The sequence below is a fragment of the Protomyctophum bolini genome, assembly GCF_963924005.1.
Source record: "Protomyctophum bolini genome assembly, chromosome: 3".
Lineage (NCBI taxonomy): Eukaryota > Metazoa > Chordata > Actinopteri > Myctophiformes > Myctophidae > Protomyctophum > Protomyctophum bolini.
In genome coordinates, this window is record NC_137864.1 from 23,511,132 (window position 1) to 23,522,165 (window position 11,034).

Here is an 11,034-nt window from a genome sequence, read left to right on the forward strand (position 1 = left end):
TTCCTACCTCGTAGGCTGGGCTATGATGATCTGATGCTCGGATGCCACTGGGCTCGGATGGATACGAGGCGTGCAAGGAAAGCTTGTATTTCTAAAGACTGTAACAGTAACCCCCCCCCCCCCCTCCCCGCTGGGAGAAAGGGATTCTACAGTCAGACTTATAATATAACGGCGGACCCGGGGAAGGACCCTATCCGCCCCCCCCCCCCTAATTATGAGAAAGCCCTGAGAGGGAGAACATTTGAGTTAATTCCTATGGAACATTGTTTAGTTAATGTTTGCCCCTGCCTAGCTGACTGATTTATGAACCTATTGTTTGTTGACTGTTTAACAAAACCTCTGTTTAAATAAACGGGTGCCATATTTTGGGCTCAAACCCTGGTTCTGTTTCCCGCTGTTGGCTTCAATCCTCACAATATATATATAGATAATATTTTAGGCCAATAAAAAAATACTATATACCAAATTTCCCACTTTAAACAAATGAAGCCTGTTGACTACCGGACTATAACCCATGTAGCCTTTTTACTTTTGATAGTTTGCCTTCACTTAATTTTGAGTCTTCCAGGTCTGCCTACTGTTTGACTTCATTAATATTAGATGGACAACAGAGACAGCGCTTGTTTCACCTGACAAACGTGACTATGTCATAATTTATTGTTTTAATATAAATTTCACATCCACTGGGCCAAGCAAAGCGGTCTAATTAGCTGGCTTATTCTCCAGTTGCGTGCACAGTCAGCTCTCGTTCAAAGCACACATTACAGCCGTCACTCGATCCTGTACACACTAACATTCGACAAATTAGAGACCCTTCCTCACCCAGGAGTCAGCCCAGCTCCTTATCCAGACATCAGGCATGTATCTTTTCCAATAAGTCAGTTTTATTTGTTTTAAAAAGCATAGCCTGTGAATGTAATGTATTGTCTCCACCAGGCCGAAGGCAGTACGTAGGCCACATACACACTGTTTAGACGACACAGACTGCAGTCGCTCACCAAACCAAATCCTCTTTGATGTGTTGGGCTTCGCTGATGATGATAATTATCTGCTACCAATACCATATACTGTAGGTGTCCTGCCTCATTTGCAGGTTGGTTCAACACTTCATGCCGTGCCGTTGTGAGTCATTTCCCCACCATAACTCACACGTCGAAACTGGTAACTAGAAATTGTATTCCTGGGGAGTGTGTGTGTGTGTGTGTGGTTTAATGTAATATGATGTAGCTAATGTCATTTCTGAGTAGGGTAACCAACAACCAATAAAGTCCTACAGGCGACATGGAGGAAATAAAAGGTATAAAGGCACGTATGCATGCACGCACGCACACACGCATGTAAGCGAGCACACACACACACACACACACACACACACACACACAAACACACACACACTTGGTGCCACGTTCAATGTTTGCCTGCAGGGATCCTTGTTTATCGTTCATGCTTACTCTACTTCATTCCGATCTTGCACTTGTAAGTCACTGGATAAGTGAATGCTTAAATAGGAATGTCACTCAACATTTATCTATGGGTATATAAGTAGCAGCGTCTCCACCATATGTGGCGGCTGCCAATTATAGCAGAGACACAACAATACTTTGCCAGCTTTTTTGCCTCCTTTTTTGGTATCCCAAGTTGTTGGAACCCTCTAACAACCAATTTGTGAGTAGCCTACTGTATGCCCTAGGCTGCCGAATATAAACACAAATAGTCTGCACTGCACCTATAGCCCAGCTCTGAGATGGTATTTAGAAGACCGTGGTCATAAAGGCTTCCTCTAGGCTGTGGTCAAAGGTGCAGGCCATTTCTAATACACACACCTCCCTGGACTCTTCATCAACCACAACAACATCTGGTGTATTCGCTGTCAAAGATGCAAATATGTCTGGGTTATCACAGAGTTGAAACATGATGGAATGACAGGAATGTTTGTACATTCTCACTGAGGATGCATGATATTTTGATATGTCCTTTGCTATGAGTTCCACTATTCTATCATGGCGTGCTATGTACATTCCTTTGTATGCATAACATCCATTCAAGATGTGTGACAGTGTTTCAGTGATCTGTTCTGTGGTGTGGTGCAAGCAATGAGTGGTGGGGAAACAGATGGAAAGATGGTGGGAAGGCTGCAATAAGCAGTGGGTTGCTTATTACAGCCGTAGGTTGCTTATTACAGCCATATGTTGCTTATTACAGCCGTAGGTTTATATGATTTTTTATGTGATCACTAAAAATATAAAAAATATAAAAATATAGAAAATCATATAAAATATAAAATCACATTTTTTTTCCCCTTGTAGTCTTGCTTTAACTGAATGTGATAATGTCCTCATTGAGTGCAGGGTTCTTCAGGAAAGAGCGTGATAGAGAGTAATCAGCGTAGGGAAGACATGCAAGTTTCTCTTTTTTAGTCAGTCCAGTGTTGTTGTGTTGGCTCTAACTCCCTAGCCAGTGGGACCTTACGCCTTCTTAGGTCTAGGAACAGGGAGGATGGAGCCAGCTCCCTAACATCCTTGTCGTCGTTGTTCAGCATTTTCAGAAGATGGGAAATCTGCATGCTGGTGTAGATTGATTCTACGCTTGGCAGCCCCAACCCTCCTTCCCACTGTGGATGAAATATAATGTCACGGTATACTGTGTGAATTGAGTGCAAACCACTTTCGCACCAAGCTCACCGTTTTGTTGTTTATCTCACGCAGTACCTTCTGTGGGATGTGGACATTGGAAAACAGGTGTTGGACTTTGGAGAGTGCCACCTGTCTGACAGCTTCCAGCTTCATGGTCAGAGGCAGTGGACATCTGTCGATCAGGTCCAACTTAGCTGTATATTCAGACGGCTGTTCTCAACTTGCTCTTTCTATTCACCCCAGTGATGTTACATTTATGTCCAAGGTAATTATATGTCTCGTGAAGGTTCCGATGCTATTGTAAAGACTGGGGGTGTATCTGTTTTTGAATGATGCCACTGGTTCCCTCCACTTCTCCTCTCATACAAAACAGCGCATTTTGTGTTCTTAACCTCTAGGCCTGACCATTCTAAAAAAAAGATCTGTCCTGGTGAGCATGTTCTTAATGGTGCTCTCTTCCCTAGAAGCTAATAAAATATCACTGACACACCACTTTATCCACTAGTTAGTGGCAATTATAAAATGAACTGCACTCCATGGGCAGCCAGTTTTAATGCCTATTTGTAGAGATGTTGGTTGAGTGAGAATATACCCACATACATACCCAGCCGATCACTGTTTTTGATGACGTAACTAAAGTACATATGTACTGTAATGTAATGTTGTCCACCGGCCAATAGGTATGGCAACACCGACATACATACCCAGCTGATCGCGGTACGTGCACACTCTGCTTGCACAAGTAAAAAGGTTTTACTATGGCCAGTGGTAGAAACACCACTGGTACACCACTGGTACAACCAGAAACATAACCTCACAAGAACTAAACCTAACCTTAACCTTAACGTACTTTACCGGCCAAAAGAGTAGTCTGCGGTTGTTAGGAAAATAGTGGCGGCAACGTGATTCGATACCAGGGGGTGTGGGTTGGTAATGACTAGCGAGGGATGCTACGGAGCTGGCTGTCAGAATAGGGTTTTCTGGTTGTATTAGAATGTGAGAAAGCCCCGCCCTGTGCGCGCCCAACTACTTCCTACTACTAGTAGGGTAGTAGCCAGCGATGTAAAACAACCGCGCCATCAGGTCCCACACTCCCACAAAAGGTAGTCCCCTATCACTCTCTAAAACTGTCACATGACAAGCCGTTTACTGGGCAAATCAATTGCACCAACGTGTAGGCAGTACATAGGCCACATACACGCCTACCGTACACACTGTTTAGACGACACAGACTGCAGTCGCTCACCAAACCAAATCCTCTTTGAAGTCTTGGGCTTCGCTGATGATGATAATTATCTGCTACCATATACTGTAGGTGTCCTGCCTCATTTGCAGGTTGGTTCAACACTTCATGTCATGCCGTTGTGAGTCATTTCCCCACCATAACTCACACGTCGAAACTGGTAACTAGAAATTGTGTCCCTGGGGAGTGTGTGTGTGTGTGTGTGTGTGTGTGTGTGTGTGTGTGTGTGTGTGTGTGCGTGTGTGTGTGTGTGTGTGTGTGTGTGTGTGTGTGGGGGGGGGGGGGCTGTGTTTCCAGTCGTGTGCTCTAATTGGGGACTGCATTATTCAACACCTGAGTTACCTGTTAGCCTGCAGTGGTGTGCTGGTTTAATGTAATATGATGTAGCTAATCTCATTTCTGAGTCGGGTAACAGTACAACCGATGAAGTCCTACAGGCGACATGGAGGAAATAAAGGCAATATATTGCACGCACGGTCGCACGCACGCATGTAAACGGGCAGGCACACACACACACACACACACACACACACACACACACACACACACACACCCTTGGTGCTATGTTCATTGTTTTCCTGCAGGGATCCTTGTTTCTTCGAGCCATTATTTACCTTGTTTATCGAGTAGAGTTCATGATTACTCTACTTTATTCCGAACTCGCACTTGTAAGTCACTGGATAAGTGAATGCTTAAATTGTAAATTTTACACACACACACGCACCCACACACGCACACACGCACAAGCGCACACAAAAGAAATCAAAGACAGTAGGCCTACTATATATGGTAGCTTACTATAATCCACAGATTTGTAAAAAAGGGGGAAAAAAGAGAAGAAAAAAAAGCTTATGTAATTCTGTTTTCCCTGTTTGACCTGGCATTTATATCACATGACTGGACCTCTGGGTGAGAGTGTGTCCAGACAGGCTGCACCTCCTGCAGTGTGCTGATGGCTCATACTCGTAGTAATCCTATAACAGGGAGCAGGCCACAAGGTTTAACTCTTGACAATGCAGCTAACGTGGAAGTATTGAAAACTGTTCTCATTAAAGGGATAGTTACTCACCCCATGGAGACTTGAATCGATGGATATTGAATTTTTGTCGCATTCCTAAGCCAATAATTTGATGACCAGCAGTGGTTCCCAACTTCCCTATGGAGACACAAAGGCCCCTTTTCCACCGGTTGGTTCCCAATGGGAACCGGTTCAGTTATTTTTGGTTCTTAGTCCATGATTGGAATGTTAATTATGAATTGAGTGTGCAAAACCATACATATATTAAATTGTTATCACCATGAAACTTCCCCAGTTGATTACGTACACAAAGCCAATGATTTATTGTATTACAAATAAAAAAAAAACTATATGCAAATGAGGCATTATATAGGAAAATAGAAAATATGAGAAAGCTACTATACTGTGGAAGGGTTATCATATATTAATTTACGTATATTGATCCTATAAACAATTTAATAGGTATTGTTTAGCCCACTCAATTCATAATTAACATTCCAATTTTGGAGCTCTGGCTCATGAACCAAAAAGAACTGAACTGGTTCCCATTGAGAACCAACCGGTGGAAAAGGGGTCATAGAGTCTCCTTTGTGTCTCCTATTATATACCGGAAGTGCAGCCTCTGCACAGACAACTATCGAGAGATCACATTATTGGCTGAGGAATGTGACAAAAAAATATAAATAAATAAATTCAAGGCTTGATAGAAAATTAAGTAATTATTTGGGTCAGCAGCAGATATTGGGCCATTAAAGGAGTAGTTCTACTCCTTTAATGGCCAGAATATGACTTACGATGTACAGTATAGACCAGGGGTGCCCACACTTTTTTTACTTGAGAGCTACTTTCACAATGACCAGCTCAACAAGATCTACTCACCCAAAAAAGTATTATCCCATTGCACAGCAGCACTGGCGTTACATACTACTGTATAAGACAAACACACTTGGAATAGAGAGAGGAAAATGGAATTCGTAGTTATTTGTAGGCCTATATGACTTTGTATTTGTATTGTTCAATTCAAGTAGTTTTTTTTTTTTAATATAGATTGAAAATCTATAATTTCTGCAATCTATACTGTATCTCCCACACGGCCCCTGTGGCCCTGTCTGAGAATGTATGATATAATCGGTTCATGTTTTCTTCAGTTATATCACAACTGGCCAAAAGGGGGATACATTTATCCCATTCTGTTCCTCCAACCTGATAAAGAAAAACATTATAAATGTCATAGATAAAAACATAATTAACTATTTCAAATGCCGTCCATCTCTGTGCTTGCGGGCGCACATACCTATACAGAACTGTTTCTCATTCATCAGATAGGCTTCAGTACAGCTCATCCATATGAAACCACTGAAACCCAACCAAAAGGAATTATTTTGAACTCAATCGAAACCATCCTTCACACATGCACATACTTTTCACTTTTTACATTTACGCAGTTAGTTGAATATAATCGTAAAAAGGAATAATGCGTGTTGCCTTGTTGGCTCACTAAGAATGTGCTTTTGAACTGAGCTACACTTCCTAACTGCCTGCCCACTGTACCAAGACATCAGAGACATATACAAGTTTGAAAACATGACTAAATAGAAAAAGTGCTCCTCGGAGCAGGTCCCCGTCCGGTCAGGTAGGCAGTGCAGGTTCTAGGCCTTTTGAGGCCCTAGGCAACATATTATACAGAGCCCCCCCCCCCTCCTGCTTTGCCACGCCGGATAAAAATTGTAATTTGCCATGAAAATGCTTCAATCTGGTGCACTTTGAGATCAAAATTAAGAAGCTAGGTGGGGGCCTCATGTGGCCAGTAGTAGTGGTCCTACCCCCCCCCCCATGAGACTTACAAATCCCAAATGTTTATAAACAAATCCCAAATGTTTGTAAACAAATCCCAAATGTTTATAAACAAATCCCAAAATGTTTATAAACAAATCACAAATGTTTATAAACAAATCACAAATGTTTATAAACAAATACCAAAATGTTTATAAACAAATCCCAAAACCCATGAGACTTGGTCCTACCCCCCCGACCATGAGACTTACTGCAGGTCAACTGGTAGTGGTCCTACCCCCCCCCCCCATGAGACTTACAAATCCCAAATGTTTATAAACAAATCCCAAATGTTTGTAAACAAATCCCAAATGTTTATAAACAAATCCCAAAATGTTTATAAACAAATCACAAATGTTTATAAACAAATCACAAATGTTTATAAACAAATCACAAATGTTTATAAACAAATACCAAAATGTTTATAAACAAATCCCAAATCCCTTGGTCCTACCCCCCCGACCATGAGACTTACTACAGGCCAACTGGTAGTGGTTCTACCCCCCCCCATGAGACTTACTACAGGCCAAATGTTTATAAACAAATCCCAAATGTTTGTAAACAAATCCCAAATGTTTATAAACAAATCCCAAAATGTTTATAAACAAATCACAAATGTTTATAAACAAATCACAAATGTTTATAAACAAATCACAAATGTGTATAAACAAATACCAAAATGTTTATAAACAAATCCCAAATCCCTTGGTCCTACCCCCCCGACCATGAGACTTACTACAGGTCAACTGGTAGTGGTCCTACGGTAGTGCCGGTTCTAGGCCTTTTGAGGCCCTAGGCAACATATTATACAGAGGCCCCCCCCCCCCTCCTGCTTTGCCACGCCGGATAAAAATTGTAAATTTGCCATGAAAATGCTTCAATCTGGTGCACTTTGAGATCAAAATTAAGAAGCTAGGTGGGGGCCACATTTGGCCAGTAGCCCATGTAAGGGATACATGAAAAAAAAAAAATCTTCTCCCTGTGACGAGGCCCCCTCAGTGGTTGAGGCCCTAGGCGACCGCCTAGTTCGCCTATGCCTAGAACCGGCCCTGCAGGTAGGTTATTGTGGGCCAGCAATGTTTGAAATTCGCCAATCGGAATGGAATATCAAAAATTGTGCAGATCTGTATTGATCACGTGACTATACAGTTAATGTGTAACAATTTGAGTAATGTTTGGACAAAAACTGTATAGGAGTAATATTATCAAAAAAACGTGTTTAGCAAAAATCTGCCTCCTGGTGGCACTATAACAGGACAAGGTGGGAATGTGCATGCTAAGTTTCATGGCAACCAGATGCTGTGTTTATGATTTTTGGAGAATTTTGTTCAAAACGATTTGTGGCAATCAGGACGTACTGTATTATGAAGAATCGGACAGATCACATGAGAGACGCTGTTCAGTTCAAGCCCACATCTGATTAAAATCATACATTTATAAATGTGACAACACACGCCATGCCCTATGATGCGTTCATAGTTATGTTATAGCTCATTTCAGTTTTCAGTAACCACTGTTCCTACTGTGGCAAGTTTACATTCAAATTAGTCAATAACTTCCTATTCTTGTCGCATTCAGGTTACCAAGTTTCAACGTGATCATCTGACATAATGCATTCAAGTGGCACTTTCCTGGTGGGAAACTTCAAACTTTTGTGTTTGACAGGCACCACATCAAAGCACTCTTCAATACAATTATAATAGAGAAGGGTACAGAGAGAGAAACAGAGAGAGAAATGGAGAGAGAGCGAGCCGGAGAACACTGTAGTTTGAAGTTAATGCGTCAGACAGTGTATTATGGCTCCCGTTTAAGTATTGTTTTCATAGACTGTCTGATGGCTGGTTGATGTGTTTTGGCTGTCTGCTCAAACGACTTTATTTCAAGTCAGTTTGGACAGATAAGTGCCACTTCCATTTAAATTCCTCGTCTGATTTGTTTTCTCAGTGCGCCCCATAATTGACACAAAATGTACGGTATCCACATGCAGCAGTGGGGTCCATTCATTCATTCATTTACTCACATGCAGCAGTGGGGTCCATTCATTCATTCACACACTCACATGCAGCAGTGGGGTCCATTCATTAATTTACTCACTCACTCACATGCAGCAGTGGGGTCCATTCATTCATTCACACACTCACATGCAGAAGTGGGGTCCATTCATTCATTCACACACTCACATGCAGCAGTGGGGTCCATTCATTCATTCCAGCTCTTGCTCACGTGTGCAAGCCCGCTGTCACTGTGGAGATCAGGAAGCTTATAGCTCAGTGGGGGGTGGGGATGGGGGCTGGGCGATGGTTGCTGTGTGTGTGCATGTGTGCGTATGTGCGTGTGTGTGTGTGTGTGTGCTGGGGTGGGGGGACTAAGCCTGTCCCCAGGCAGCCGGCACATGCAATGTCTCCGTGAAAATTCATTCATACAATCTTTCTCTCTCTCTCTCTCTCTCTCTCTCTCTTTCTCTCTCTCTCTCACTCACACACACACACACACACACACACACACACACACACACACACACACACACACACACACACACACACACACACACACACATACTCATGCATCATTCTCTTTGAAATACAGCACACGCGTTAAGCACGTGAACACATCGAGTACACTAAATGAGCAATAACGTTCTGCTACACGGCTACACAGAGACACATGTAACACATGTGCACATACGCTGAGCCTGAGCAGACCTGCGTGCAATGTGCTATACTTTCCCTGCATCCTCCAGGGACGATAGGGGCAGTGTGGGGGTTGTGCTGGAGTGGTACAGCATCATAATGTATGTGTTTGTGTATAATGTATTTCTTTGGTGGACCTGGCTGATATGAAATGACAACATACACTTTGCTCTTATTCATGGAGGAAAATATGACAGGGGTGACCTGTGCCTGTGACACACATGATGGCATCTGAATTCTGCAAAGCACTCACATGGTAACATCTGCAGATAGACATGTGGGATGACACTCTCCCAGCGATCTGGGGTGTTGAAGGGACAGTGACCAGCCTCTTGGGACCACAAAGAGCTGCTTGGCCATTCACATCTTTCACAAACGTTTCTTCTTCTTGGAGAAGTCAGAGACAGGATAAAATATACAGGAAGACTTCATGTTTTTCGCTAAGTGAGGTTTGAAACACTGAAACACCCAGTGTCCATACTGTACACTACAGTCTTCAGACTAACAATGCATCGCCATGTGAAGCGTGTTAGTTGGCGACAACATTGTGCGAGTAAATATTAAGCTTAAATTTGAAAGTTTGTTGCTTGTCATACGAATGTCACTAAATGTCAGAATTGAACTTTTTTGTTTTCTAATCAGTAATCACCCTTTTCATTCAAAACTGCGACCTTTCAGGTTCTCTTCCACAAGTAGGCCTATCGTAGTTTCTAGGGGTGTTATATAGTAACTGCATCAAGAATCTAAGTCGAAATGAAAACAGCAACATTGACTATGTATCGTATCGTTTTGCAATGCAAATAATCGGTATCGAATCGTTTTACTATGCAATTAATCGATTGTATCAATAGTACATTTTTGTGCATGGTCATTTTTAGAAGAAAAATTAAAAAGAGAGGTTTAATTGCTTAATTTAAAATAATGTCAATGTATTTGAAATAGTTACTGTATCGATTTCAAATCATTGAATCATATCGTATCGGATCGCCATAATTAACCAATATCGTCCATTTATCGTATCATCAACTATGTATCGTGATACGTATCGTATCGCTGTTCAAATGTATCGTTACACCCCTAGTAGTTTCCCTTTCTCCCAACTTATGGTAAATGACTGCACCTGCTGTACAACAACAGGCTTGTTGCCTCAGCATTAGGTTGTACCATACCTTAGAGGAGGTAATCCACTTAGACAGATGACTGGTGTGAAATAACATCAGGTTTCAACACGAGTATACCCTGAATCCCCTCTTATATCTACGTACCTCTTTCACTGTCTAATATATCCCCTTGGCTCCAAAGAAATCCCTCGTCTTCGCTCCTTGGCTCTTATCTCGCTTGTTCCGTATACTAGTGCTCACAGAGTACATGGAATATTGTGGGGGCACTTTTAGAAATTGAAATGGATTAGTGTCATAAAGTAAACGCCTGGAATTGAGCAAGTGTTAATGTTCATGCCATCTTGAGCAAATTCCACAACGTCCAAGTGACTGGGATGAGGCTTCTTTTCATTCTTTTAAGAGTGCACTTCATTCAGAGGATGCCTATATGACTGCAGGGTGGGTGTTGACAGGCGGGGGTTGCCCGTTGATAGAACTTGCTCCATGCTGGTTTGAA